Genomic DNA, 8074 nt, shown 5'->3' on the forward strand with positions numbered 1-8074 from the left:
TCCCTACCACACCTCTGAGCTTCACAATACAGACTAAACTTCCAGGATTTGTAACACCATAACTGCTGGGTGTTCAATTTCTGTTGTCTTTAAAACAGCTCTGGATTTCAAAATGTGGTCAACCTGACTGGATATAACACTCTATAACTGCTCCCTTCCTGCCATGCCTACTGTCCTTACCACACCTCTGAGCTTCACAATACAGACCAAACTTCCAGGATTTGTAACACCATAACTGCTGGGTGTTCAATTTCTGTTGTCCTTAAAACAGCTCTGGATTTACAAATGTGGTCAACCTGATTGGATATAAAACTCTATAACTGCTCCCTTCCTGTCATGCCTACCGTCCCCACCACACCTCTGAGCTTCACAATACAGACTAAACTTCCAGGATTTGTAACACCAAAACTGCTAGGTGTTCAATTTCTGTTGTCTTTAAAACAGCTCTGGATTTCAAAATGTGGTCAACCTGATTGGATATAAAACTCTATAACTGCTCCCTTCCTGCCATGCCTACTGTCCCTACCACACCTCTGAGCTTCACAATACAGACTAAACTTCCAGGATTTGTAACACCATAACTGCTAGGTGTTCAATTTCTGTTGTCTTTAAAACAGCTCTGGATTTCAAAATGTGGTCAACCTGATTGGATATAAAACTCTATAACTGCTCCCTTCCTGCCATGCCTACCGTCCCCACCACACCTCTGAGCTTCACAATACAGACTAAACTTCCAGGATTTGTAACACCAAAACTGCTAGGTGTTCAATTTCTGTTGTCTTTAAAACAGCTCTGGATTTCAAAATGTGGTCAACCTGATTGGATATAAAACTCTATAACTGCTCCCTTCCTGCCATGCCTACTGTCCTTACCACACCTCTGAGCTTCACAATACAGACTAAACTTCCAGGATTTGTAACACCATAACTGCTGGGTGTTCAATTTCTGTTGTCTTTAAAACAGCTCTTAACTTCCAGGATTTGTAACACTATTCCTGTAACTGCTGTTCACTGGCTGTTGTCTTCTAAATGAGGTCAACCTGCTGACCTTTGCTGTAATTGTTCACTGCCTATTCTCCTCACCATAGCTCTGAACCTTTCCTGTCCGGCTGTATCCCACACCTGAAGTTTGACTCGATAACTTCCTAATGTCCTGAAAATAAAACAAAACATTCATTCTTACAAGTGAGTAGGAAAACAACCCACAAAAACATACATGTAAATGTGTCAGGTAACATCAGAGTACCATAGTGACCATACATGTAAACGTGTCAGGTAACATCAGAGTACCACAGTGAACATACATGTAAACGTGTCAGGTAACATCAGGGTACCATAGTGACCATACATGTAAACGTGTCAGGTAACATCAGAGTACCATGGTGACCATACATGTAAATGTGTCAGGTAACATCAGAGTACCATGGTGACCATACATGTAAATGTGTCAGGTAACATCAGAGTACCATGGTGACCATACATGTAAATGTGTCAGGTAACATCAGAGTACCATAGTGACCATACATGTAAACGTGTCAGGTAACATCAGAGTACCACAGTTACCACAAATAAATATGTGAGAAAGTCAGAAATTCAATTTTAAAGGAGCTATACAAGCAGTTCAATTCAAACTCACTTTTCACCATGCTAAAGGGTATGGAGAGGTGTTATTTTTGAGATGTATGGCCATAAATATCGTGTTTTGTTCAATGCATATGTTATATTTTGTACTGTCAACATGGGGATCAGTTGAGACAAAAACGAGGTAAAATGTCTGCTTTTTTGTCCTGGAGCAAAGTTCAGACACCAACTACATGAATAATAATACCTCAAAGTGGTCAGACTTTCTTCTGCAAATTGTCATATACATCTATAATATTAATCGGGCAACAAGTATCTCCTAAATCTATCACATGACCTATGGCAGCTCGCTGAAAATATAAAATATAGCATATGCACTGAACAAAACACAATATTTATGGGCATATATCTCAGAAAGTATTGAAGATATTTATTTTTTGATTCCATATTCTAAAAGCCAGGGTAGAAACTACCCTGTAGACAGATTTTCAGACTTCTATGTTATGGTCATCCAAAAATGCCTCCAGAACAGATATCCTATTCGTGACTGTTGAAAATGAACTTTACAGGGTGTTTTTAGATGGTCATATCACAAAAACCACTTGGAATTTGGGGCAGTAACTTGGGAAACCTTCCTCATATATGTCAAGGAATTTTTAAGAATTTTTTCAGCAAAAATCCAAGAGGGTCAAACAATAGTTGGCTGAAGTGACTCGGAAAGACCCCAATGCCTTCAGAGCAAACAATATATAGGAAACACGTACTTCAGAGTCAATCAAAAAATACATTGATCAACATTCATAAAACAAGACAAAGCCTAATGTAACTCCAAAAACTGAAGCTTCATACACTCATAGGCTGTATTTTGTCTCTTTATAGATGCACATTTTCTTTAGCAGACCTACTGAAAACAACCCTTGCTTGAGCAGATGCCAAAACCTTACGTTTCTCGTTTGTTTTTTATTGAACTTTTCTCTGGCATATAATATAGTTCAGTCACCAGAGATCATGAGCTTCCTCCAAACCTTAGCTTAGATATAATGCCATACTTAGCTGATTTTGTGTTACTTGTCAGTCAGTTGGGTGTTTTTTTTTTTTATTTTTTATTACACAACATATTACCCGCATAGCAGATTACTACACTGGTTTTACAAAAAAAAGCAATTAGGAGCATGATGCGTCTGTACGGAAAATTCATAATATAAAAAAATAAGAGCAAGTTTAGCCCATTGGCGAATACGTCTGTATGCTTGGGAGAGACAAGAAGTACATAAGCAAATAAGCATGGCCTGAACAAAGTCTGTGTATACTCACATTTTGTAGGTGAAGAAGGAAGCCCCAATGGTAGGGCTCACATGTTTGCTGAACATATTCCCCACATAGCGGATTACTACGCTGGTTTTACCCACACCTACAACAGCAAGACAGCAAGTTTTACACCCTTCATCAATGGTAGGGCTCACATGTTTGCTAAACATATTACCCACATAGCAGATCACTACGCTGGTTTTACCCACACCTACAACAGCAAGACAACAAGTTTTACACCCTTCATCAATGGTAGGGCTCACATGTTTGCTAAACATATTACCCACATAGAGGATCACTACGCTGGTTTTACCCACACCTACAACAGCAAGACAGCAAGTTTTACACCCTTCATCAATGGTAGGGCTCACATGTTTGCTAAACACATTACCCACATAGCAGATCACTACGCTGGTTTTACCCACACCTACAACAGCAAGACAGCAAGTTTTACACCCTTCATCAATGGTAGGGCTCACATGTTTGCTGAACATATTACCCACATAGCAGATCACTACGCTTGTTTTACCCACACCTACAACAGCAAGACAGCAAGTTTTACACCCTTCATCAATGGTAGGGCTCACATGTTTGCTAAACACATTACCCACATAGCAGATCACTACGCTGGTTTTACCCACACCTACAACAGCAAGACAGCAAGTTTTACACCCTTCATCAATGGTAGGGCTCACATGTTTGCTAAACATATTACCCACATAGCGGATCACTACGCTTGTTTTACCCACACCTACAACAGCAAGACAGCAAGTTTTACACCCTTCATCAATGGTAGGGCTCACATGTTTGCTGAACATATTACCCACATAGCAGATCACTACGCTGGTTTTACCCACACCTACAACAGCAAGACAACAAGTTTTACACCCTTCATCAATGGTAGGGCTGACATGTTTGCTAAACATATTACCCACATAGCAGATCACTACGCTGGTTTTACCCACACCTACAACAGCAAGACAACAAGTTTTACACCCTTCATCAATGGTAGGGCTCACATGTTTGCTGAACATATTACCCACATAGCAGATCACTACGCTGGTTTTACCCACACCTACAACAGCAAGGCAGCAAGTTTTACACCCTTCATCAATGGTAGGGCTGACATGTTTGCTAAACATATTACCCACATAGCAGATCACTACGCTGGTTTTACCCACACCTACAACAGCAAGACAACAAGTTTTACACCCTTCATCAATGGTAGGGCTCACATGTTTGCTAAACATATTACCCACATAGCAGATCACTACGCTGGTTTTACCCACACCTACAACAGCAAGGCAGCAAGTTTTACACCCTTCATCAATGGTAGGGCTCACATGTTTGCTAAACATATTACCCACATAGCAGATCACTACACTGGTTTTACCCACACCTACAACAGCAAGACAACAAGTTTTACACCCTTCATCAATGGTAGGGCTCACATGTTTGCTAAACATATTACCCACATCGCAGATCACTACGCTGGTTTTACCCACACCTACAACAGCAAGGCAGCAAGTTTTACACCCTTCATCAATGGTAGGGCTGACATGTTTGCTGAACATATTACCCACATAGCAGATCACTACGCTGGTTTTACCCACACCTACAACAGCAAGACAGCAAGTTTTACACCCTTCATCAATGGTAGGGCTCACATGTTTGCTAAACATATTACCCACATAGCAGATCACTACGCTTGTTTTACCCACACCTACAACAGCAAGACAGCAAGTTTTACACCCTTCATCAATGGTAGGGCTCACATGTTTGCTAAACATATTACCCACATAGCGGATCACTACGCTTGTTTTACCCACACCTACAACAGCAAGGCAGCAAGTTTTACACCCTTCATCAATGGTAGGGCTCACATGTTTGCTGAACATATTACCCACATAGCGGATCACTACGCTTGTTTTACCCACACCTACAACAGCAAGACAGCAAGTTTTACACCCTTCATCAATGGTAGGGCTCACATGTTTGCTAAACACATTACCCACATAGCGGATCACTACGCTGGTTTTACCCACACCTACAACAGCAAGACAGCAAGTTTTACACCCTTCATCAATGGTAGGGCTCACATGTTTGCTAAACATATTACCCACATAGCGGATCACTACGCTGGTTTTACCCACACCTACAACAGCAAGGCAGCAAGTTTTACACCCTTCATCAATGGTAGGGCTGACATGTTTGCTAAACATATTACCCACATAGCAGATCACTACGCTGGTTTTACCCACACCTACAACAGCAAGACAGCAAGTTTTACACCCTTCATCAATGGTAGGGCTCACATGTTTGCTAAACACATTACCCACATAGCGGATCACTACGCTTGTTTTACCCACACCTACAACAGCAAGACAGCAAGTTTTACACCCTTCATCAATGGTAGTGCTCACATGTTTGCTAAACATATTACCCACATAGCGGATCACTACGCTTGTTTTACCCACACCTACAACAGCAAGGCAGCAAGTTTTACACCCTTCATCAATGGTAGGGCTGACATGTTTGCTGAACATATTACCCACATAGCGGATCACTACGCTTGTTTTACCCACACCTACAACAGCAAGACAGCAAGTTTTACACCCTTCATCAATGGTAGGGCTCACATGTTTGCTAAACACATTACCCACATAGCGGATCACTACGCTTGTTTTACCCACACCTACAACAGCAAGACAGCAAGTTTTACACCCTTCATCAATGGTAGTGCTCACATGTTTGCTAAACATATTACCCACATAGCGGATCACTACGCTTGTTTTACCCACACCTACAACAGCAAGGCAGCAAGTTTTACACCCTTCATCAATGGTAGGGCTGACATGTTTGCTGAACATATTACCCACATAGCGGATCACTACGCTTGTTTTACCCACACCTACAACAGCAAGACAGCAAGTTTTACACCCTTCATCAATGGTAGGGCTCACATGTTTGCTAAACACATTACCCACATAGCGGATCACTACGCTTGTTTTACCCACACCTACAACAGCAAGACAACAAGTTTTACACCCTTCATCAATGGTAGGGCTGACATGTTTGCTGAACACATTACCCACATAGCGGATCACTACGCTTGTTTTACCCACACCTACAACAGCAAGGCAGCAAGTTTTACACCCTTCATCAATGGTAGGGCTCACATGTTTGCTAAACATATTACCCACATAGCGGATTACTACGCTGGTTTTACCCACACCTACAACAGCAAGACAACAAGTTTTACACCCTTCATCAATGGTAGGGCTGACATGTTTGCTAAACATATCACCCACATAGCGGATCACTACGCTGGTTTTACCCACACCTACAACAGCAAGACAGCAAGTTTTACACCCTTCATCAATGGTAGGGCTCACATGTTTGCTGAACATATTACCCACATAGCAGATCACTACGCTGGTTTTACCCACACCTACAACAGCAAGACAGCAAGTTTTACACCCTTCATCAATGGTAGGGCTCACATGTTTGCTGAACATATTACCCACATAGCAGATCACTACGCTGGTTTTACCCACACCTACAACAGCAAGACAGCAAGTTTTACACCCTTCATCAATGGTAGGGCTCACATGTTTGCTGAACATATTACCCACATAGAGGATCACTACGCTTGTTTTACCCACACCTACAACAGCAAGACAACAAGTTTTACACCCTTCATCAATGGTAGGGCTCACATGTTTGCTGAACATATTACCCACATAGAGGATCACTACGCTTGTTTTACCCACACCTACAACAGCAAGACAACAAGTTTTACACCCTTCATCAATGGTAGGGCTCACATGTTTGCTAAACATATTACCCACATAGCGGATCACTACGCTTGTTTTACCCACACCTACAACAGTAAGACAACAAGTTTTACACCCTTCATCAATGGTAGGGCTGACATGTTTGCTGAACATATTACCCACATAGCAGATCACTACGCTGGTTTTACCCACACCTACAACAGCAAGACAGCAAGTTTTACACCCTTCATCAATGGTAGGGCTCACATGTTTGCTGAACATATTACCCACATAGCAGATCACTACGCTGGTTTTACCCACACCTACAACAGCAAGACAGCAAGTTTTACACCCTTCATCAATGGTAGGGCTGACATGTTTGCTAAACATATTACCCACATAGCAGATCACTACGCTGGTTTTACCCACACCTACAACAGCAAGACAGCAAGTTTTACACCCTTCATCAATGGTAGGGCTGACATGTTTGTTAAACATATTACCCACATAGCGGATCACTACGCTTGTTTTACCCACACCTACAACAGCAAGACAGCAAGTTTTACACCCTTCATCAATGGTAGGGCTGACATGTTTGCTGAACATATTACCCACATAGAGGATCACTACGCTTGTTTTACCCACACCTACAACAGCAAGACAACAAGTTTTACACCCTTCATCAATGGTAGGGCTCACATGTTTGCTAAACATATTACCCACATAGAGGATCACTATGCTGGTTTTACCCACACCTACAACAGCAAGACAGCAAGTTTTACACCCTTCATCAATGGTAGGGCTCACATGTTTGCTAAACACATTACCCACATAGCAGATCACTACGCTGGTTTTACCCACACCTACAACAGCAAGACAGCAAGTTTTACACCCTTCATCAATGGTAGGGCTCACATGTTTGCTAAACATATTACCCACATAGCAGATCACTCACTGGTTTTACCCACACCTACAACAGCAAGACAGCAAGTTTTACACCCTTCATCAATGGTAGGGCTCACATGTTTGCTAAACATATTACCCACATAGCAGATCACTACGCTGGTTTTACCCACACCTACAACAGCAAGGCAGCAAGTTTTACACCCTTCATCAATGGTAGGGCTGACATGTTTGCTGAACATATTACCCACATAGCAGATCACTACGCTGGTTTTACCCACACCTACAACAGCAAGACAACAAGTTTTACACCCTTCATCAATGGTAGGGCTCACATGTTTGCTAAACATATTACCCACATAGCAGATCACTACGCTGGTTTTACCCACACCTACAACAGCAAGACAGCAAGTTTTACACCCTTCATCAATGGTAGGGCTCACATGTTTGCTGAACATATTACCCACATAGCAGATCACTACGCTGGTTTTACCCACACCTACAACA

Source organism: Liolophura sinensis, chromosome 2 (assembly GCF_032854445.1).
Source record: "Liolophura sinensis isolate JHLJ2023 chromosome 2, CUHK_Ljap_v2, whole genome shotgun sequence".
NCBI lineage: Eukaryota > Metazoa > Mollusca > Polyplacophora > Chitonida > Chitonidae > Liolophura > Liolophura sinensis.